Source organism: Silurus aristotelis (assembly GCF_946808225.1).
Source record: "Silurus aristotelis genome assembly, chromosome: 1".
NCBI lineage: Eukaryota > Metazoa > Chordata > Actinopteri > Siluriformes > Siluridae > Silurus > Silurus aristotelis.
Window position 1 is genome coordinate 32788447 of NC_139574.1, and position 25795 is coordinate 32814241.

At 37.7% G+C, this 25795-nt stretch overlaps 1 protein-coding gene across 2 annotated transcripts in view; it reads right to left on the minus strand.

The window, feature by feature from the left end:
- The window catches only part of cicb (capicua transcriptional repressor b), a 347812-nt gene extending 323160 nt beyond the window's left edge, over positions 1-24652 (minus strand). For both annotated transcript variants that reach the window (XM_083533513.1, XM_083533511.1), the window contains exon 1: positions 24616-24652. The gene's annotated coding sequence lies outside the window, so the exon portion shown is untranslated. The remainder of the gene's footprint in view (positions 1-24615) is intronic.
- Between the last annotated feature and the right edge of the window lie 1143 nt (positions 24653-25795).

Sequence of the window (25795 nt, forward strand, 5' to 3'; positions counted from 1 at the left end):
CACCACCAATAGTTTCACCTCCATTAGATGTTCATTTTGATTTATCTTTATACCTATGTGCCATGCCTACAGAATTATAAAGCGGGACTAATGACTACATTCATGCATCATGTATAGTGTCTTTGACTGTGTAGTTTGTAAAAGTCGAATGTCATTTTGTATCAGCACTTCCTACATGTACATTTGACACAATTACATTCGCTGTAGAGAAACGCACACACAGACATAAATGCAAACAAGCTTACAGTATGTAATCGTATATTTCCCGCTGCTCTCAGGCAACTGAGACTGCATAAAATTACATACATGGTCCCTGTGATGATGGTTGATATGAGTTATGACCATATTGGAATGACATTTTGCCTGCTTACACATGCCCTCACATACACACACATACACACACACACACACACACACACACACACACACACACACACACACACACACACACACACACACACAAATACAAGTGATGAACAATGAGCTGATTTGCAATGGAAAGCATTAAACAAAGGAGAAGCAGTGGGTCTATATATTACTCATTGGAGGATGGGGCAAAGTCGGCTAATAAGTTGACGCTTGCTGCTGCAGAGTCTCCTCACTCATATATTATGCAGACAGTGTGGTATGAGCACAGAATCGTAACAAGGGGCAAGAAAAAGAATGTAATTTTCTGAGTTTACTCTGCACATTGTATGTATTATTTATAATACTACTGCAGTCCCTTGTGGTCTCTTCAAACACGTGTTCTTTAGCCTGTCTCTATATGTGTGCCCTAGATTCCCTTTTAGTTCAAGCTTAAAATGTTCTGTTATTGTCCTTTGCTGATGCATTCAATAAAGTTTTTTCTTGGTTTTTAAAAAAACAAAATGGCTGCCCATATGTATGTAAAATATCCTTAATTCACCCAGTCATCCCCCATTCCTCTCTCTCTCTGTCTCTCTCTCTCTCTCTCTCTCTCTCTCTCTCTCTCTCTCTCTCTCTCTCTTTCTCTGCAAATAGGATTGAGTAGAAAATTATCCACAATTCTTGCTCTCTGGTCTCCACAGCAACAACAGTCAGGTGACCTTGCCGTGCCTCACAATCAATTTGCTGATTCAAGGCAAAATAAGGTAGACAAAGAAAGAAAAATGAAGTGGAGGACATATGTACAACTAGAAAGGAAGTAGGGGATGGACATTACAAAATGGCTCATCTTCATCTTCGACCCGTCTGAGCGAAAAAGAGCCATATATATTTATTTGACCGAAAATGCAGTGTGTGTAAATGTGTCTCCGTGTGTCCCTGTATGTCCACGTGTCCTACTCTGCTTGCATATGTAAAATATCAGACTTTGTAATACTCTAAGACCAAGTAGGGTAATGTGGTGTATTTGAAGATCAGGACAAGGACCATGGGAATAAAAGAGTGGTGGTGAAGGGGTGTGGGGGTGGGGTGGGGAGGGGGTGAAGATAAGAGGAAGACAGAGAGGATGAGAGTTTTGGAAGAAGGTCAGGAATGAGTCAGCTATTAGCAGCTGCAGAAGAAGAATGCAAATGTAGAGGAAAAGATAAGGCGAAAGACCAATCAGAAACAGAAAAACCCGGTGAATTAGTGTAGAAGAGAAAAAAGAAGACATTAGTTTCATTCCATGAATAGCTAAAAAATTAGATCAATTAAATACAGTACACCGCGTCATTCTCCGCCTTATCTGCTTAGCCATCGGCAAATGTCCATCTGTTTCCTATCGTTATACACCTTCGGCATCACTCACCAAGCCCTCCCCCTTCCTACAATTAATAGTGAGAGTATTAATATATACACTTCTATATTTTAGTCATTATTGCTGCTACTGGGTTTGGCCTGTCTCTACTATTTGATACATATTTTGTGTCTGTGATACCACTGCTGCATCAAGCATCGTATTGAGAACATTTGGAATGGTTCGACTGTTGAGTGGTACAACAAAAAATCATTCCTTTTGTCTTTAAAAGAATGAGTTCGAATTAATTATGCTGAAGAGGGTAGATAATGTGCTCCTCCGAGTGTGTTAAATGATCAGCTGTTACGATTGGTTGGCGTCACATTGTGAAAAAATATAGGTGGGGGGATGTCGGGGAATAGCTTAAGAGAAAAAAGCATGTCTGGCTTTTTCCAACTGCAGCGAGGTCACAATTTCCTCATGTCAGAAACTGGAACAATGTGGGCATTTGCAAATATCATGCTCTTGTGGCATTGCACAGTGCCAAAAGATTGGTTTGGAAATCGAAATGCTTCAAAAGAAGCCACAATCTTTTACACTTACACACACACACACACACAAACAAACACATAATGGAAACCAAGCTGCTATATGAGATCTCTTTGGTACATGTGAAGAAAATCACACACATACATCTTATAGCTGGCCTAAAGTGGGTCAGAAGAATCTTTGCTTGCACCACTGTCTTCCTTTAGAAGCTCACTTTTTTTCAGAATGCTGCACTGAAACTAAACTCTGTAGCACGCAAAGCTCGTGTCATCTCCCCCACCTTACCATGACCTTTAACTGCCAGCTCCTACTGCAAAAGCACGGCAGTAACCATACAGCTCATCAAACTTGATATGAAGCATTAGACCATGAATCAGTAATTGATTTGTGTTTGCTGTACAATTGTATTATCCTAACAATGCATATATTGTGGGATCACCATGTTCGTGATGGTGAGACTGCTGACTCTGTAGTCATCATTTGTGTGTGTGTGTGTGTGTGTGTGTGTGTGTGTGTGTGTGTGTGTGTGTGTGTGTGTGTGTGTGTGTGTGTGTGTGGTCTGTGTGTTTGTGTGTGGGTGCGTTTAGAGCCATGTGTTCAGCAGGGTGCTGTCTCTTTAACAGCCAGCCAGCCAACCAGAAGGCAGACAGTGAAACTGGTGTGTCCTTGGAAATAACCTTGCAGGGCTACTATTCAGGTGTGAAAAAGCAGGAGAGAGAGATTCACACAGAAGTTATTCAGAATACCTTTACATACAAGGGGAACTGTCATACAAATGAGAAAAAGAAAGAAAGCTTATATGAAGGAAACAAGAGGAAGCAATGGGCTCAGGGCACAAAGAGGATAAAATGTCTTCCTGACACAAAATACTTATGTACATAAATATCATTCAACTCAGACAGATTAAAGTGACCAGACGTTACCGCTAAAGGAATAATCCAAATGATAAGTACAGAAGAGATTAAAGACAGGAGGGCAGCTATGAAGGGGTATAAGAGTAAAAAGGAAGAAGTAGCTGGTTTTAGAGTAACGGATTATTTCATCATAATTGTTATGATGATTAAAAAAAAAAATACTGTATAAATAAAGTCAAAACAAAAAAGATGAGAAAATCTAAACATTTATATGCAAAGACACAATATCATGTGCATTCTCCTGCTCATAAAAAAAAAAAAAAAAAATGTATAGTGCTAATGTAGCATTAAGGCAACTTGATTCCTGCCCCACTACACCTCTTATAGCATGTACTGTACAGCATTTCTCTTTTATTTTTAGCATTAGGTACAATAATACATTTATGGGCTTAGCAAGCTTACAGCCTCAAAATGACAAAACTTTTAAATATTATTATGCCCTCAAAAGAAGAACAATAACATATAAAAATCTATAGTTTTCTGCATGAGGGCTTTATGTATGTTTAAGCATACAAGGTTGGAACTTGTAATTCTTCTATTTACAACAGTGTGCAGTTTCATTTCGGCTACCATTTTCTTTCCCGTTCCCAAATTGACATTAAGTCCACATGACCGCACAAGTGCCCCTTCCCTTCTCTACTTTTAAACTCTTTTATAGCAGTATTGGCTTTAGATCATCTAATAGAGACACAGTGCTTGATTCAATCTTTAACCAACAATTGACCATACTAATCTCTCTTTCTAGAAGGTAATCATCAATGTTAGCAGGCTAACTCACTGCCACCGCTACTTGCTAATGCAGCTAAGGTCAAAGCCAGGAGTGGTGTGTAACAAAAAAATGAACAATTGTGTAATAGCTGACATAGAAAGAATGTCTCTACTGCAATTCAACACAAAACAAGCATCAGCTCAACTAAAGCATGTGGAACTCATACAATGTGTGGTTTCCACATACCTCTTCCACCATCATTCCTGTCCCATAAAAAACCCGTCATGCCTCTATGAGTGACTACCACTCTGTAGTACTGACGTCCACAGTGATGAAGTGCTTTGAAAAATTGGTCAGAGCACCCAGTTGCCAGGACCCACTACAGAAGGTCATCAGATAACATCATCAACCAGACCCTGCACAATTCTCCCTCCCACCTGGATCAAGGAAAAGGTAATGGTACTCAGATACTGTATGCAGACTACAGCTCCACCCCTCACACATCTGTAAAAAGCTCCAGATCCTGGTGTTGAAATCAACCTTTTCAAGGTGGTCAGGACATTAAACCACACCTCCTCCACACTCACCATCAGAACTGAAGCTCCCTAGGGCTGTGTCCTCAGCCCCCACCAGTACTCCCTTTGCACCAGTGACTGTGCTGATTGATTACTGGGGGAAGCAGTTGAGGAATTGCAGAGTCCCCTGGCAATTAAAAGTTACACAGTTGATAGGGTGAACGGCTTCAAGTACCTTAGGGTCCAACTTATAAATGACTTCTCCTGGACAAGCCACACAAACACAAATGGATTTATTTATTATAACAGCACAGACTGGAGTATGTTTTTCCATTTAAAAAGGCAAGGTACACCCTCGCTGCTTTCCTGGTGCCCGTGTTCTTAATATCGTTGTGCAGGTACCCGCGAATCCTGTATGAGAACTTCTGAGCTGTTGTTCTCCATGCCGGAACGGATGACACCAGACTGAGGCAAACTGAGATCTTGAAGAGGGATTTCAGGATCCTAGTGGAGACGGTACGCAGCACATCACCCACAACGAGGATCATAGTGTCAGGACCTCTTCCCACTTACCAGCGAGGGATTGGGAAGTTTAGTAGACTTTTTTCACTAAATGAATGGCTACAGTCATGGTGTCGAGAACACAAACTACTCTTTGTTGATAATGACGTACACCCCAGTGCAGTTGAAGCAGCAGTCCAATAAAACAACATCTCTAGGATGTTGCATAACTTCTGACTGGTAAAACATCATGCAATTTAAAACTATGATAACATTTGTACAACAAACCAAATACAAACCAGATTCCAAAAAAGTTGGGACACTGTAGAAATTGTGAATAAAAACAGAATGCAATGATGTGGAAGTTTGAAATGTAAATATTTTATTCAGAATGCAACATAGATGACATATCAAATGTTTAAACTGAGAAAATAAGTTGATTTTAAATTTCATGACATCAACACATGTCCAAAAAGTTGAGACAAGGCCATGTTTACCACTGTGTGGCATCCCCTCTTCTTTTTATAACAGTCTGCAAATGTCTGGGGACTGAGAAGACAAGTTGCTCAAGTTTAGGAATAGGAACATTGTCCCATTCTTGTCTAATACAGGCTTCTAGTTGCTCAACTGTTTTAGGTCTTCTTTATCGCATCTTCCTCTTTATGATGCGCCAAATGTTTCTATGGGTGAAAGATCTGGACTGCAGGCTGGCCATTTCAGTACCCGGATCCTTCTTCTACGCAGCCATGATGTTGTAATTGATGCAGTATGTGGTCTGGCATTATCATGTTGGAAAATGCAAGGTCTTTCCTGAAAGAGACGACGTCTGGATGGGAGCATATGTTGTTCTAGAACTTGGATGTACCTTTCAGCATTGATGGTGCCTTTCCAGATGTGTAAGCTGCCCATGCCACACGCACTCATGCAACCCCATATATTATCAGAGATGCAGGCTTCTGAACTGAGCGCTGATAACAACTTGGGTTGTCCTTATTATCTTTAGTCCGGATAACATGGTGTCTCAGTTTTCCAAAAAGAACTTAAAATTTTGATTCGTCTGACCACAGAACAGTTTTCCACTTTTCCACAGTCCATTTTAAATGAGCCTTGGCCCAGAGAAAACGCCTGCGCTTCTGAAACATGTTTAGATATGGCTTCATTTTTTACCTACAGAGTTTTAGCCGGCAACGGTGAATAGCACGGTGGATTGTGTTCACTGACGATGTTTTCTGGAAGTATTCCTGAGCCCATGTGATTTTCATTACAGTAGCATTCCTGAATGTGATGCAGTGCCGTCTAAGGGCCTGAAGATCACGGGCATCCAGTATGTTTTTCCGGCCTTGACCCTTAAGCACAGAGATTGTTTCAGATTCTCTGAATCTTGGATGATATTATACACTGTAGATGATGATCACTTCAAACTCTTTGCAATTTTTCTCTGAGAAACTCCTTTCTGATATTGCTCCACTATTTTTTACTGCAGCATTGGGGGAATTGATGATCCTCTGACCAGCTTGACTTCTGAGGGACACTGCCACTCTGAGAGGCTCTTTTTATACCCAATCATGTTGCCAATTGACCTAATTAGTTGCAAATTGGTCCTCCAGCTGTTTCTTATATGTACATTTAACTTTTCCAGCCTGTTATTGCTACCTGTCCCAACTTTTTTGGAACGTGTAGCTCTCATGAAATCCAAAATGAGCCAATATTTGGCACGACATTTCAAAATGTCTCATTTTCAACATTTGATATGTTATCTATATTCTATTGTGAATAAAATATAAGTTTATGAGATATGTAAATTATTGCATTCCTTTTTTATTCACAATTTGTACAGTGTCCCAACTTTTTTGGAATCAGGTTTGTAGTTACAAGTGCACACACAGCTCACTTTATAGAAGCCAAGTCTATTTCTCGTGTAGTAAGACCAAGGGATAAATACACAAGATCCGGAAATAATCTTATTAAAGTTAAAACTGGAAAATGTCAGACAAGCAAACACTTAAAAAGTTCTAAATCTTGGACTTCTAAACATTAGATCACTTGCACCCAAAGCACTTATTGTAAATGAGATCATTACAGATAATAATCTTTTACTGAGACCTGGATTAAACCAAATGATTATATGATATGATAAATAAGTCTACACCATCAGGATATGCTTATAAGCATTAACCCCATCAGACTTGTCATGGGGTGGTGTAGCAACTATTTAAAGCCTTCTTAATATAGTCAAAGATTAGGCTTCAGGTTTAAATAATTTGAAGTGCTTGTTCTTGAAGTTGTACTTTAAGAACACAGACATACATAGAAAACCCCTACTATCTCTTACTCTGGCCACTGTGTACAGACCCCCAGGGCCCTACTTTTATTTTCCTCAAGAGTTTGCTTGTTTTCTTTCAGACCTCTTGATCAAGTTTAATAAAGTCCTGCTTGTAGGAGATTGTAATATGTATGTAGAATATGTAAATGATGCCCTAGGAATAAAATTTGTGGACTTACTAAACTCTTTTGGAGTTAAACATAACATCACTAGATCGATCGTTTTAATCACACACTAGATTTAATAATATTCCACGGAGCAGACGTCACTGATATAGATATTTTACCTAAGAGTGATGATATCACTGACCATTATATCATATTGTACACACTACCTTAGAGCAAATTAGCCATGTCTCACCATGTTATCGACCTGGTAGGACTATTGTTTCACCTACTGAGCACAGATTCACAAATAACCTGCCTCATTTATCTCAATTTCTCACTAAACCTTTAAATGCTTGATCTTGATGAAATGGCTAACAACATAGACACTATCCTCACTAGCACATTAAACACCGTTGTTCACATCCGATTAAAAAAGGTTAGAGAATAAAGACCTGCACCATGTTATAATAGTCATACACATGACCTCAAAAGAACAGCCTGTAATCTGGGAAGAAAATGGAGAGAAACTAAATTGGAGGTATTTAAACAGTATGCACAGCTACAGACAGGCGCTAAACGCTGCTAAAGCTGAGTACCTGAGCAAATTCATAGAAAACAACAAATACTATCCCAGGTTCCTTTTCAGTTCAGTAGCTGAATTAACAACAAATCAGGTATCTAAAAAATTTATTTCATCACAGTTTAGTAGTGAGGACTTTATGAATTTCTTCATTGGAAAAATTAAAAGTATTAGAAAAACAATTGTGGCGGTCCATCCTCTGAAAGCATCCTCCTGATTCAATCTCACCTAAAACTCAACAATTACACTGCTTTACAAGTATAGGACAGGAAGAGCTGTATGATATTATTACCAAAGCCAAATCACCAACATGTCTGTTAGCTCCCATTCCAACTTAACTACTGAAAGAAGTGTTACATACAGCTGGTGAGCCTTTTTTCAATATTATTAACTCTTAATTACTCAATAATTATTAAATCATTAGGTCACGCCCATAACCCATGACAGCCCCTCATTAGCCCCTCATTAATAAACCTAATTTGGATCCAAATAAACTATCAAATTACAGACCCATTTCAAACTTCCCATTTATGTCTAAGAGTTTAGAAATGGTTGTGTCTGCCCAGTAATGTTTTTTCTTACAAGAAAACAATATCTTTGAAAAGTTCCAGTCAGGTTTCAGGCCCCATAATAGCACAGAAACTGCTCTAGTAAAAAATCACACACAGCATTCGACATTATAGATCATGACTTACTCCTGGATCGCTTACAGAATTACATCAGCATTTAGGGACAGACATTGAGCTGGTTTAAATCCTACCTGTCTGATCATTACCTTTTTTTAGATTTAAATGTAGAACTATCCAGGTTAATGCAAGTACATTATGGGGTGCCTCAAGGTTCAGTTCTAGGACCCCTGCTTTTCACAATAAACATGCTTCCCTTGGGAAATATTATTAGAAGGCATCTCAATTGGCTCGGTTAACTGAATGTGTTAAAAAATTAAAAGTTTTGGTGATGCATAACTTTCTATTATTTAATTCTGAAAAGACAGAGATTTTGCTCATCGGCCCAAAATAAAACAGTACACAGAAGCTCCAAACCAAGAAGGTTGGAGTGAAAGATCTTGAGTGGACTGCTATAGAGCTTTGACCTCAACCCTATACAACACCTTTGAGATGCACTGGAACTCTGGCTGCACCACCGGCCTCCTTACCTACATCAGTACCTGACTTTAATAAAGCACTTGTGGCTTATTAAGCACAAAATCAATTCAACTCAATTCAATTCATTTAAAGTTTATTTCTATAGCCTTTTTCACAATGGACATCGTCTCAAAGCAGCTTTACAAAATGTAAGAATTCTAGAACAAATATTTAAATAAGTAAACTATGTATCTTCTTCTTCTTCTTTCGGCTGCTCCAATTAGAGGTCGCCACAGCGGATCATCCGTCTCCATACCCCCCTGTCCTCTACATCTGCCTCTTTCAACCCAACTACCTGCATGTCTTCTCTCACCACATAGATAACCTCTTCCTTGGCCTTCCTCTTTTCCTCCATTCTGGTGTCACCATTCTTTGCATTCTTCTACCGATATACCCCATGTCCCTCCTCTGCACATGTCCAAACCATCTCAATTGTGCCTCCCCTACTTTGTCTCCAAAACGTCCTACATGCGCTTTTCCTCTAATAAACTCATTTCTAATCCTGTCCATCGTCGTCACTCCCAACAAAAACCTCAACATCTTCAGCTCTGCTACCTCCAGCTCCGCCTCCTGTCTTTTACTCAATGCCACTGTCTCTAATCCATACAACATCACAGGTCTCACCACAGTCCTATAAACTTTCCCTTTCACTCTCGCAGATACCCTTCTATCACAAATCACTCCTGACACTCTTCTCCACCCACTCCACCCTGCCTACACTCACTATAAATAAGTGAGCTATGTATAGGTATAAAAAAAAATGAGCAAGCCTGGGGTGAAGGTGGCAAGGAAAAACTCCCTTTAATGGTATGAGGAAGAAACTTTGAGAGGATCCTAATTTAGGTGACACCAAGAATGTGAATGTGTAGAAATCATAAAAACGACAATACACATTTCAACAAACACACTACAAAACCTACAGGAACATCTTCCAGAAAAGCATATACAAATGTTATGGTCAGGTGTAGAAAAACCTTAAGTCAAGTAGTATATATTTTTGTTATTAAGCAACACATTTCTGTATATTAATTATTTGGAGTATCTGCTATACAAGTCCTTGTGTATAAGCTGTTTATTAGAAACAATATCATATTAGAATTAGTATATAAATAAAAACCTTCGAATAACTGTCTGGTGAACACCTACTGAATCATCATACAGAAAATGTTACTATTCTGCGGTATAAAGTGATTTTGGTTGTTCCCAACCAACAATAAAGAACAAACAAATTGTTGTATTCTTCGCAATTGGTTTCAGGCCATTTATTTTGTGCTACCGGAACCTTCATTCAAGGTCGTCTAACACTGCAAAGCAAACTGGTTTATGCTTAATGAGTATAAGAAACTGCTGCAGATGATATACATTTTATTATATCATCATTTTTAGGTTCTCTTTTTTATCACTCACACACACACACACACACACACACACACACACACACACACACACACACACACACACACACACACACACACACACACACAGAGAGTCATGTACTCTGCATTAAAGCTACATGAACTAACTTTATGAGAGAGAACAGAGGCAAGGTAAGAAAGCTAAAAAAAAATATCAGACTGCAGTTTCAGCAATTTGTATCCTTTTCACCTAAGCTCTCTCTCTCTCTCTCTCTCTCTCTCTCTCTCTCTCTCTCTCTCTCTCTCTCTCTCTCTCTCTCTCTCTCTCTCTCTCTCTCTCTCTCTCTGTCTCTCTCTCTCTCTCTCTCTCTCTCTCTCTCTCTCTCTCCATAGATCACTTCCGCAATGCGTAATTGATATGAATGTTACAGATGGAACGAATTCCTGAGCAGATAACTAAATAAAAAGACAAGATTATTTAATGAGCATGGAATCGGCCCCCTAACAGCATATCCTCTAACACACACAGACCCACAGCCCCAGCTATATATGTACACAATTATACAAAAGACTGCACATCTTGATGAAAGAGATGCTATTCATAGTACTATGACGTCTGCGCTCCTCCTCAGCATCTGCCAGCCATGCTATTTACATTTGTCTGTTAGAACACACACACACACACACACACACACACACACACACACACACACACACACACACACACACACACACACACTTATACAGGGTTTACAGGGACATGTTCCCATTGGGTTCTTGGTTGAGATAATGCTATATGGCACACACAAAGACAAACTTATGTTATAGCTTTTATTTGTGAGGGACTTTAACATGCACATTGAGTGTTAAGCAGTGGGCATCAACTTTCACACACACACACATATATACATACACACGCACACACAAAGGTGTAGGTGTTTAAAACAATTCCACTTTGTGTACCATTATCTGTTTAATGTTCCAAATATTCCAATCTGTTTTTAATTCTATAACTAGATTTTGTTGTTAAAAATATCTATATATGTTGTATATACTGGGTTTTGTTCTCAGTTCTCAGTTCTTCCCATTTATTGCAGTGTAAACTAAGAAAGAATTTCATTGTGTGGGCATACTGGAATCAGAAATCTGTAGTATATAGTATCTCCAAAAGTGAGTACACCCATCACATTTCAGCAACTCTATTATCATATATTCTCAAGGGACAATACAATAGAAATGAAACTTGAATATATTTTAGAGTAGTCAATGTGCAGTTTGTATAGCATTATAGATTTTCAGTCCTTTAAAAAAATAACTCAACATACAGCCATTATTGTCTAAATAACTGGCAACAAAAGTGAGTACACCCTAAGTAATAACAGCTAAACATCACTTAACCATGCAAAGTCAGGCTTTGATGGGACCACAAACATTTATGTATCTTGTAATAGAGAAATTAAAATGTGGTGCTTTGAGGACAATTTTCTTATACTGACCACTGAATGTTCAACATGGCACCTCATGTTAAAGACTTTCTGAGGTTTTGAGAATTAGAATTGTTGCTCTACACAAACATGGCCTATGCTATATGAAGATTGGTAACACCCTGAAACTGAGTTACAGTACAGTGGTTAGGGTCATACAGAGGTTTTCCAAGATGGATTCCACTCAGAACAGACCTCACAAGGGTCCATCAAAGAAGTTGAGTCCTCGTGCTGTGCGTCAGGTGCAGAAGCTGCTTCAAAAAACTTCTTCAGCATTGATTTAGAGGTTGCAGAAGTGGAAGGTCCGCCTGTAAGTGCTCAGACCGTTTTGCCTACAGTCAAGCATGGTGGTGGTAGTATCATGGTCTGGGGCTGCATGAGTGCTACTGGTACTGGGGAGCTGTGGTTCATTAAAGGAAACATGGATTCCAACATGTTATGTGAAATTCTGAAACAGAACATGATGCCTTCCTTTCAGAAACTGGGCCGAATGGCAGCTTTCCAACATGAAAACAACACCAAACACACAACTGCCTTGATGAGGAAGCTGAATGTGAAGGTGATGGAGTGGCCAAGTATGTCTCCAGACCTGAATTGTGAACCTGTGGTGCATCCTCACGCGGAAGGTGGAGAAGCGCCATGTGTCTAACATCCAGCAGCTCTTTGATGTCATTATGGAGGAGTGGAAGAGGATCCCAGCAACATCCTGTGCAGCTCTGGTGAATTCCATACCCAGGAGGATTAATGCAGTGTTGGATAACACTGGTGCTCACGAAATATTTATATATAGTATATATATATATATATATATATATATATATATATATATATATATATATATATATATATATATATATAGTTTTGACACGTTCACCTAGTGTGTACTCATTTTTGTTGCCAGTTATTTAGACAATAATGGATGCATGTTGAGTTATTTTCAGAGGACAGTAAATCTGTACTGCTATACAAGCTGCACATTGACTACTCTAAAATATATCCACGTTTAATTTCTATAGTATTGTCCCTTGAGAAGATGTAATAAAATGGTTGCTGAAATGTAAAGAAGGGTGTACTCACTTTTGTGAGACAATGTAACTCTAGTACTATACTAAAAAAAAAAAGAGGGGCTGGAAAAATAAGTTATTTTTCATAAATACAGTGATACGGTTGGCCATAGCATCTTGGTAAAAAGGCTTAATCCTATTTGGTTCTCCAGTCAAGTTTTTTTGCTGATAATTCGTTTATTTACTGCACTGAATCTTGTACCTGTGAGGTACCTGCCAAAGTACCTGCCAAAGAACTTCCTAAGAAAGTAATAAAAGGTTTATTTATTAAGGTTTAATGCATATGTGATACAATCATATTGCATATTCCAAAGACTGTTCACATTGGCAAGAATGGAATATTTTGGTGGAAACAGGCGTGTGGCGTGTTCTCTTACACACATACTAGGGATCATCATGTAAATCTGGTAAGAGATTCACAACTGTCCAACTTGCTGTTAAAGCTTCCATTCAATTTTGAAGAATCTTTTCAATAAATTCGCAATTAAAAACAGTACAGCACCTTTTCACATTTAGTTCTCATTTGCTGCTATAATATCCTCTGTCACTCTGGGAAGATGTTCCACTAGATGTTGGAGTGTGCTTGTAGAGATTGGTGCTCATTCAGACACAAGGGTGTTATATAGGTGAGGAGGCCAGGGGTGCAGTGTTCCAATTGCTCTATTGTTCAAAAGGGTTGAGGTCAAAGCTTAATAGCAGACCATTCAAGATCTTACACTTCAACACATATAAACCATATGTTCATGAAGCTGTCTTTGACATGTCATGCTGGAACAGGTGTAGGTCCCCTAGTTCAAGTGAAAGGAGCATTTAATGCTAGTGTGGTAACAGTTTGAAGAAGAACTACACACGTTTTTTTTTGTCCAGTTTTACAGTTCACATATATCAAAAACAGAGAGAATGCCTAACTGAAATCAACATTTTTGACATACTCAATAAATATATGGAAATATCCTGTAAACAAGACACAAAAAACAACAAAAAAAAACAAGCATATATTAATACATAATACACAAACATGGAAAAATTAGACTGTAATTAAATATTTTGAATATATTTAAAATATAAAAAAAAAAATAAAAAAGATGTTTTCTTTTTTAATTGGCTAGCAAAGAAGCTGAAATGATGTAGCAGACCTGCCTTAAAATGTCAGAGCATCAACAAAAAAATTATGAATAATATCTCAGGCTGGCTGCTTTCCAGATGCCTAGAACAGGAGCTTCTGGGCATTTTTACTGCACACAGTGTACTGAGAGTAAGGTCAGCTTTTTATACCAGTATCACAGCATCATGTCACTATTGATTACATCCACACCCCCTTTTATCTTTGTCTTAAAAGTGGTGAAAACTATAACGTCTTAATTACCTGAAAAATGAATGCATTACAAACCTCAGAAATGACAGAATACTTGGCTCTGTGCTGTAGGGTGAGAGAGGACTGCATCTTGTGTCTGATGTTGTTCTGTTCGGTATTTCACTATCTGAGTGGTGGTAACTGAAAAATCAGCAGCTGTTGCACTCACCACAAACTATGCAGAAGGGAATTTCTTCGACATCCTGCTACTGCATTCTTCAGAGTAGCAGAATTGCCGGCACCTGCTGGAGTACTGCTGTCAGATTTGACCTGACAATCATTCTACTTGAAATCAAAACATCTCGACACTGGTATTAAATCTATAGTGCTGTACGGATTTGGTGTTCAGGATTCACTCAATATGCAGGACTACACTAGACAAACACAAGATTGGACACGCATCCTGGGACAAACTCAATTTTTCAGCCTGGGGGGACAGGGACAAACCAAAACATTCTGCACACACTCAGCCAGAACATGAGCTCTTTGTTTAGTTAGCTCGAAATAAAATTTACCTACCTTCTGCTTGTTTTCTGAAATATTGATGTGTAGTAAATGCGTTGGAATGCCACAGCCTGATCCCGTTCACCTCAGGTGAATGGCGGATCCCACATGAATCCCTAAATAGCCAGAAGATAAAATGTTCACAATAGACACTGTCAGAAAGCAGCTTTACACAAATGTAGAGCTATATTACATTTCTTTACGAAGAGCTGATGATGGCGAGGAAACGCCCCATGAGACTTAAAAAAAGAAAACCTTACGAGGAACCAGATTAGTACAGTTATAAATGATTCCCTGATTATATACTAAACACTCAAACTATAATGAGCATGCTAAAATTTGTACATTTGACAAGGATTAGTAAAACTGGCCCAGCAGTGGTGGACAGCAATGAATTAAATGTAATTTGTTACTGTACTTAAGTAGTTTTTTTTTATGTGTATTTGCATTTGGGGAGACTTTTAATTTAACTTCACTACATTTCAAAGTCAAATATCTTACTTATTACTCAACTACATTTTGCAAAATCAGTCGTTCCTTTTTATTTATGAGAGGATAGAAACTTAAGAACCAATCGGTGTAGAGTGCACGCTCTGTTTAGCACGTATTCCAACATACAGTTCAGTATTTATACAGTTTCCAACATTAAACACAGCAGCAGTTCAATCCCAAAGCTGGAACAGTCTGTCTCCTCCTCTTATTACACACAATGTACTAATCAGATTAGAGTAGCCTCTACAGACAAGTTCATGCCCTATGACTAGCATGAGGACATAGTTGCCCTCCTTTCCTGCCCCAAAGAAATTACATGTCACATTGCACTAAAAGTTTAAGCTGGCTGGTGGGTGCCCATCAGACCAAAGATACCTTGACTGGTGGTCCAGGACCTACAAATCCAGAATGGACTTGTCAAGGCCTGTACCTTACAGGTTTTTTTTTTTTTTTACCAAATACAACACAAGACTATTATCGAGCCAAAAATCTAGACGGATTATGGACAAAAGTATTGGAACACCTGACTTTTCCAACCATATGTGGTTTCTCCTTAAACTGTTACCTTAAAGCTGGAGGCACACAATTGTACAGGATGTCTGGATGCGGCTGGATTAATTTTTTTTCTTCATTTAAACTAGGAGACCCAAACCTGTTCCAGCATGACAATGCCCACAAGCACATGACAGATCTGCACAAGCACACACCAAAATCTGGTGGAAGATCTTCCCAAAAGAGTGGAGGTAATTTATAACAGCAAATGGGAACTGAATGTGGGATGGGATGTTCAAAACGCACATACAAATGTTACAGTCAGGTGTTCACAACTTTTGTCCATATAGTTAAATAGGCCATGACAAGCAAAAAAATTCTGAGATGACATCAGGAAGAAACCTTGAAAGCAAAACCAATTTAAAAGAGAACCCATACTCTTCTCGGAGACACCAGATATGTGCTGACATCATGCTGTGGACAGGTTTCTCAGGCACAGGGTCTGAACCGCTTGAGAGGAAAACCTTTTTTTTGTCCGATTGGACATGACCAACACAATGTGAGTGACACGAGTGGCTTTTAATTTGCGAACGTCCTCAAGTGATCAGGCGGGGCTTAGGTTTGAAACTGATTAAACATCTCTGGAGAGACCTTAAAATAGAAGCACAGTGATGTTCCACATCCAACCTGACAGACGTTCTACAGAGAGGCGTGCAAGCATGAAGCATCATATCCAAGAACATTGTAGTCACAGTCGAACAAAAGATTGAATAGAGGATCTAAATTTATTTGGAAATGTCATATTACAGGGGGTTTTGTTTTTTAAAAAAGCTTATGGTCCTTCACTGAAAATGGACCATGCTACTCTCTCAAGACCATAGGGAAACAAAAAGGGACATAGTAGTAAAGCAGGCCAGCCTCGTTCTGAAACCTGCTTACGGTACCGTTTCAGAGAAAGCAAACTGTGCAAAAATATCTCTCTTCTTGATTACTGGACTTGGATGTGCTTCAGGTATTTTGCTGGGAAAACTGTAAAAAACGACAGTTTGATACAGCTTAGTACATGACCATGCTGTAAATTCTGAAGATAAACCCAGAATATTTAGCCAGAAGGTGCTAATAGACAAAACATCTCAAGTGAGCAAAACACAGTAAGCCTGTGTAGATGAATGCGACACTGATACATGAATATGCACTCGTACTTGTGTGAATCTGAAGCTTCCACGAGTAGGTGTGTGAAGTGGGGACTTTAAGTGCTCTGGGAAAAGGGATGCTGTCCCAGATTAAAGCAGTGGCGTTATGCAAGCAGATGTATGTTAACAAAATCAGGGCTGTGCTCAGGATTTTATATCTTGCCTATTGGTAAAGTGAGGCTACTGTCCGTGACGTCACCCAGATAGCATGGCGACATTGATACAATGTTGAGTTTTGATCCAAACCTGCATTTTGGTTGAGGTTGATATTTCAATATTTAAAGTATGTACAACATTAAAAATCTCATAAAAGCTTTCCAGGGTGGAAACAGGGATATTGAACTAACATTGAATTGTGTTCAATCGTGCACGTTTTTCTCTGTGGAATGCTAGTGTGTGTTACCCGGTCAGTGGGGTGTTTACAAACCATGATGGGCATTTTCAGCTGCTTTTCCTGATTTGTTGTAATACACTAGAGGCTTGGCTTAGGGTGGGTTTTCAGGTAAAGCGGTTAAAGAAAAAATGTTTGTACTATTGTACAGTCAGACCCTGACCAGTCGACTTACATCATTTCGGAGATAAAACAGTCACCTTAGACGGAAAAAAATTTAATAATATATAATAATAATGATAACAATAATAATAATAATACAATATATATACATACAGTATATATATATATATATATATATATATATATATATATATATATATATATATATATATATATATATATATTTATTTATTTATTTATGTGTTTACAGTGCCTCTTTATGTACATAGAGTAGTCATTCTAAGTTGGGGTCTACCTGTAGTTTGAAAATGCCCATTGATTAAGAAAAACCCACTTTGGTTGTGCATGTGCACTTTTCAGTAGTCAAAAGTAGAAAACAGGTGCATCCTATATAGAAATCTTTAGTTAGAATCTGTATATATGTATATATATATACAGTACAGACCAAAAGTTTGGACACACCTTCTCATTCAAAGAGTTTTATTTATTTTCATGCTTATGAAAATTGTAGATTCACACTGAAGGCATCAAAACTATGAATTAACACGTGGAATTATATACATAACAAAAAAGTGTGAAACAACTGAAAATATGTCATATTGTAGGTTCTTCAAAGTAGCCACCTTTTGCTTAGATTACTGCTTTGCACACTCTTGGCATTCTCTTGATGGCTACTTTGAAGAACCTACAATATGACATATTTTCAGTTCACTTTTTTGTTATGTATATAATTCCACATGTGTTAATTCATAGTTTTGATGCCGGGAACAATTTCAAGCAATCATGCATCTACTTTATTTTTTGTCTAATCCTTTGATTTTTTAAGCTTGTTCAGATTGTATTGTTATTGGCTGTAATCAGATACACTGATTAAAATTTTTTAAAGTTTAAACCACATCATTTCCTACATACCTACAAAGTGTACCTGAAGACTTCAAAGTTTTAATGTGTGTGGAATTAACTGTGAAATTTTGATGAAAGCCAACAGTCAAAATGTGTAATGACACTGACATTAAACTAATATTTATTTGTAGTTGATGACCATGGGATCATGGGTGCTTCTTGTTTCCTTAATTGTGTATCCCTTAATTAGTAATCTCAAACCAAAGAGCGTTATACAACTTTGTGCAAAAGACAACATAAATTCTGCTGCATTTAAATGTTTTACATTTTAATGTTTAATGTCAAATGTTTGATAAATCTTGAGTTTAAATGTACCATAATGTTACTTATTTTGATAGATTCATTAAGATTTATTAAGAACATTTTAATCAAACAAGTTTCAAAAAATATAAAACCAGATCTCTTAAGTGCACACAGGTTATGCACCTATACAATAAAATGACTTGAAGTAATGCTTGAGTGAGGAGGGATATTTCAGTTTATAAATAAAATCCTTCAATCCCCTCCTTATTTTTTTGTCCTTTTTTCTTGTATCCTAGAAAAAAAGGGAACAAAGGAGGAATTCAAGGATGCACATCTGTTTCACATACCCATGTGTATTTGACTTCTCGTTAAGAGAACACAGCTGCATCATATCCAGTCATGTTTGTTGAACTGCTTTTAACTGCTGTAACATGTTTTTATAAATATTTCTTTCTACATGTTAATAAAGTGCATTATGATTTCATCTTTAAATTTTAGATCAAATATCCAACAACATTCTCTAGATGCCCATGAGCATGAACAATATACCTGAATGTTTCTGTTACTCTTTACATTTCTTCAGAGGCATTCAGAAGGAGGGGTTAAGGCTGAAAGATGAGGATAGATCATTAGAGAAACCAGAAGTACTTAACATAAGATTTGATTTTGTTCTTTTCCTGTTTGCAACCCTAACAGGTAATCATTAATATTCCTGAACTACCATCAAGTATGTTGTATGTAACTGTTCACGATAAAACTCAAAATCCAAAACATTTTTGTGACATGTAATTTATGTCACTTGCCACAGTATGAAGTTTGTTTAAAAAATGTGGCATATAATTTACACACTGTCTCATACTGAAAATCTTTTATAGTATAACTCTTCCATTTAAAAATGTTAATTGCACAAACTGTAAACGATAATGATACTACTACTAGATTTAACATTAATAGATTTCAGATAAATTCAATTAATGACATGATGCTAATATCATGTTCTAATTTCCTGTCTGTGTACATGCGTTTTAAATTAAATTTAGTTTCACTCATATATGTGACCGTATGTATGAGAATTGAATTGACTTGATTGGATTTAAATGATATACAATTCAATACAATAAGCCATTTTTGAAAAACTTGAACTGTTGCACCACTTGAGTTAACGGTGGTTCGAGGAGGCGTAAATTTAAATCAATGATTAGTCAGAAATACTACAACAATTTAATGAAACCATCAGTAAACAAAGTTCTGTGTCACAGGAATGCAGTAAAAGTAAAAGATTATGTGGAGTTGCGTCCAGTGTCCGATGAGGTTCTGTTGCATCCACCTAGTATGCATGAAATTGATAATGACACAGCTGACCAACCAGAATTTCACTCTGATACTGATTCAGAAGCACCAACAAGTGAATTTCTTTTAAGGAGTTTGCAATATTGGGCTTCTACCTTCTTTGTCTCACTTGTTGCACTCACTGCACTTTTCCGTATTTTGCGAATGTTTCATCCAGAATTGCCCAAAGATTCCAGGACAGTTCTTACGCCCCAAACCGATGTGTCCACAATAAAGATACAGAGTGGGGAGTAGAGTTATCCCCTGCTTTACTGCGGATTCGAATTCTGTGCCCTAATTTTTTTGCGAAATTGCATTTGCCATATAACTAATTTGTTTCGCTGATTTTCCCGGTCTCTCTCGGATAGCACGATAGACCAAAAAACGTATATGGAATTGCTTGTATGGAGTTTTAATGTATTAATACAAATATAATTATCAATTCTAAAATGAAGTCGAATGTTGAAACAGTACATTACCTAAAGTAAAGAATGCGGTGATGTCATAGGACACTTCAACCAATAAACAAGCAGGGAATCTACGCATAGGCTACGCTACTACAGAACTGTATACTGTACAGTACATGTACTCACTATAAATGTGACACAGTGTAATGTATTTCTACCAATTTATACAAAATTAATTTTGCTATATTCTTGCAAATGTTTTCCGTGTGCCCAAGTGTATATTCGAGTTCATTTCAAAGACATTCAAGACATTTACTGATGATTTGACTAAAGTTTTGAAACATGGCATTACAATAGACAAACTTATTGGTGCAATATGCTCTTTTGTGTGTGATGTTCCTGCCAGAGTCTTTGTTAAAAATATAAAATCTTACAATGGCTACTCAGGCTGTGACAAATTTGTTCAAATGACATTCCCAGAAACTGATGCAAAGTTGAGAAGTGATTCAGATTTTTTTTTTTCTCCTATCCTTTTGAATTAACCAACAAAGGCTGTTATAATGTGTGGGGGTTGCATGACAATCTTGATGAAGCCAGGCTCCAAGATATTAAACAAAAAATATTTCCTTTGTCCTGACAAGAATGTCTTTATTCCCATGCCACTCATCCATAAAACAATGAATTGTTTGTAGATTACAACATTCTGTAAGAAGCTTGGACTTAACATAATTAATGCATGATTTCTTTCTTTTTTTTCTTTTTTATTATTATTATCTGCAAAGGAAAGTTGAAATTTGTGTTATTGCATTCTAGGGGACTTACTTAAAAAAAAAAATTAAGCAGTGGTGCGTCGTTCAATTGCAAAATGGTGTCACAGAAATTGTGCCACACAGCTGGCTGATTGGACAGAAGCTTCTATGGCCACCATATCCACCCAAAGACACAGCCAAGGTGCGGACTGCAGATAAAAAATATGAGCTGTGCCCTAAAGGAATAATTGACATCGACGAAGTAGGTCTATACTTTCAAATTAAGTATAAGGTCAAATTAAAATCTTTCTGTGTATCAAATTCAACGTGCAGGCACATATGAAGTAGCTGAGAAGAGTTTGAAAAGATATCCACAGGAAAACTGTGACACAACTGATTTGCAGTCTGATGAAGAAACAATGAAGTTTGAAAAAAGAAAATCCAGGTAACACTTAACTTCAGAAGGAACAGAAGTTAAAAAAAATGGGAGGGAATAATAACAGAAATAAAAATGACCAGATGTATCTGAAATGTGCTTTTCCTATTAGACCCGTCTACAACATAGCATCAGAATATACAGAAGATGAAGTTAAAAAAAGAAAGCTCTGCCTGGCTTGTAGAATCCTATTTCCAAGTATAACAGTGATGTTTATGTAACCAAGACTGAAGTGTAAAGTCACAGTATGCAATTGTGTCATTGATGTGGACAAAAAAAACAATCCAATTTTGCAAATGGTATACATAAAAAATAATCTGCTTCACTGCAGGCCCCTGTTTAATTAGCTACCAGAGTCCAAACCTCTGTCCAGCCTTCTACCAAAAATCTGCCGACCCATCCCTTGGAGTCCTCTGACCAGATGTGCAGAACTTCTCAATACTTGACTAATGTAAGTGACTCATCAGCCCTGCCTGCCATATACCCCTGCTAGGGATCATCTTTTAAGGATCAAGAGGATATAAAATCCAGAAGTGTTGTTGTTTCCTATTCAATTAAATTACACGGTGCCCAATGTGACATTAAATAAAATTAGTTTTATTTTGAAATGGTAGTTCTCAACCAAGAAGATGTTGAGATTTTCATTAGGAGTGATGAGGATGGACAGGATTAGAAATGAGTTTATTAGAGGGACAGCGCATGTAGGATGTTTTGGAGACAAGGTGAGGGAGGAGAGATCGAGATGGTTTGGACATGTGCAGAGGAGGGATATGGGGTATATCTGTAGGAGAATGCTGAGGATGGAGCCACCAGGAAGGAGGAAAAGAGAAAAACCAAGGAGGAGGTTTCGCCTGTATGCTCCTTGCATGCTCTCCATTCCAAAACAAAAACCTTACTTAGCTTTTGCTCGCTGCTTTCTGCTGTTTTCTTCTGTTTAGCTACTGTTTTTTTTCTATCACAATGCAAGTATTTGGCCAAAAGTCTTTTGTTTCTGATTTAAGTCTTTGTATTGTTACTGAATTTGTATATTTGCAATACAATTAGCAACAACACACACCCATCCACCCACACACACATTTATATCTACTGTTACATCCTGATACTTTTTTGTATAAAAGTGTTAATTTGAGTATTTCATGGTAAAGGTAGATAGACTATGTGAACATCTGTGGGAAGTTCATTTAACTGCAGTAGGAACCAGAACAATTAATAGTCTCTTAATTGACAAAAGGAGCATTTGCTATGTTTCCACACGGACGGTTTTAATTGCCGGATGTGGGCATCATGGCGGATTTTGGTGCTTGATTTGAGACTTGCCGCAACAGTAAAACAAAGGTTTAGTGATAAATTATTATTTTTTTTTTATATCTGAGTAAATAAAAGACTCTTTCATCTTATATATTTATTTATATTTTTTTATAAAAATGGTCAAACAGAAATGCACGCTGCATTAATCACGCGTTAATCAAATTTGTGCCGTTAACATTGTGTTAACGCGTTGTGAAAGCACAAAGTTGGAGGCACACAATTGTATAGGATGACTTTGCATGCAGTAGCATGAAACTTTCCCTTCACTTGAACTAGGAGATGTTCCAGCATGACATTGCCCCTGTGCACAAAGTCAGCTCCATGAAGACATGGTTTACATGGGTTGGAGCGGAAGAATGTCCTGCTATAGACCTCTGATCTCAAGGCTACTGAACACCTGTGTGATGAATGTGAACACTGACAGTACCCTAGGTCTCTTTACCTCACCTACATCAGTACCTGAATTTACTAACACCCTTGTAGCTAAATGAGCTCCATAAACACACTCCAAAATCTAGTGGAACATCTCAGAACAAAGGAGGTTGTTATAACAACAAATCAGAATCATTTATATTCATGTTTTTTTGGATCTCGTTTCTGTTTTCTTCCTCGCACAATTCTTGTTTTGCTTGGTTAATTGTTTGCTAATTGCAGTCTTTTTCCTGTCATGTTTTTGCCTAAAGAGTTGCATTTATTTCATAAAATGTTTTGTATGCCCCTCTGCTATTGTGCATTCAGCACATAGTGTATATTCAAAGTCAGTTTTATTGACCAAATGCTTTATTTCTGCATTTACATAAACATGGAGTGGAGAAACATTTAAAAAGCGTACCAAGGCAAAGAAATGCTACTACAACTACAAAGCACAAATCTCAGCTCATCTATAAATAATTAAAACACAGCGGGAAAGAGGCTTTGCGGAATAATGAAGCACCACACAGATGACACTCTTATTAGCATTTTAAAGCCTCTGTACCTTTAACATCTTTCACTTCTTCTGCTCTCGTTCCATCCCCCCTCTTGTTTAACTGTCTCCTCTCTGTTTTATTTATATACAACTAAGTGCTAGTGTCACAAGCAGGAGGACCAGGGAGGCTGTTCTTAAGAAGGTTACTGACTAATAGTAATATAAACATACACACAAATTAAATAATATAGAGCATGGCTGCTAAAAGAAATGGAAACTATAAAATAATCAGGTACAGTGAGTAGGGCGAATGAAAAGACTAGAAGAACATTCCGGATTTTTTTTTTTATGCTATGAGGACTGGTTTGATTAAATGATTAGGGATTTAGATTTTCAAGCTTCTGGAGACATGAAGAAGGGCAGTGGTGTGATGCGGGGTGGTGTGAGTGTGACGGCACTTCCTCATCTGCTTGTCCTTGTTGGCTGGGTCTTTAGTGTCACACATTAATCCGTGAAGGATTTCTGCTCACCGAACCAGGTAATGAATATTATGTAAAGCCAGCAGAGGATGATCTATTCTCTCCAGTGCGTCCCTGTGAGGTCAGTCCTTGTATCCATCGTAATTCCAAAAGAGAACCAAAATTCATTCGAATGTTCTCTCAGAACACTATATAGCACACAATTATGAACAAGTACGGTTTATAATCCCAGTATTTCAGTCTGAATAATTCCGATTGGCTGGAAGGTGTGTTAAATCGGTCAACTTAATCACCGTTCTAAACGAATGCAATGTAACCATAGTAACACACCATCACATAGTGAGATAGCTATTGTAAACATTTCCTAATGACACAGACCCTTGCAATTCTCTCTCTCTCACATACACACACACACTCTCGCTCATAAATATTTATTAAAACTTATTCAAAGAAATGTGTCACAATTTTATCTAGCAGCAGAATTCTAGATCGAATGGAGAAAAAAATATATTATTTTTATCCATGCAGACAGTTTAACTTATCAGTGCAGAAAATTGTGTCCATGGTTTAATGGAAGCATGAACATTGAAAAATCACACCTAAACATGGATTATCCTGTCTTTAAATTTAAATTCCTTTTTGCACTGTCCTTCTGGCTACAGTTGACCAGTGGCAGACTGTGCATTTCACACCTTGGCTTTCAATGGTGTCCTATCTAAGTCAATCTACCTCTCAATACTATAGAAAAGCATCAATATTACGCAGATGAACAGAGCGCTGCATCACAGCCAGGTATCTCATACAGTAAGAATAAATGTCATTACTAAAGCAGGAAACCCAATGAACACAATTCAACAAGTCTCCTTTCACTGTAGCCACAACTACACCACCCGCATACATCATCTCTACCAGAAGCATCGATATTAACCTCATAAAATGACCCCAGGTTTTCCCTGCATTTGTGTGCATTACGGTTTTCCTGGGAAATTGAATTAAAGGCAAATTGTGTGGTTTTGTGCAAATTCTACAGGAAAGAAAACGCAAACTGTTCACGAAAAAGCTTAACAACTGTTCTGAACAGTTTTGGCCAACTTTTGTCCAGCTTTTCTTGAAAAGTCCAATGTTGTTAATGTCCTGCAACCAAATCACAAATCATTTTCTCTTTCTCTGTCAGTCATTGTGGAATACAAATAACAGATAGCAAATCCACACGAACATATGAACACATATTTATGCAGCAGATGTGGGTTAATAGCTTTTACTAGCGCTGACCATCCAATTTAAGGACGTGAAAAAATGGTTGCCATGTTTGGACGCATTTAAGGGGGGCCTTGGAGTAAGCAAGTAAGCCACACCTTCAAGCAACATGCATTTGAATCAATAGGATGATGGCATACAGTAATTTCCTTTGACCCCAGCAACGTGTGAGGACTTAAATCTGAAAGAATTCAATACATATTCAGTGAAAGTCACTGGATTCTGATAGATTTTAGACCAGCAGAGAATGCCTTGCTGGCCCTGACGTCCCGGCACTGCAGTTATCTTAATATACACCTAC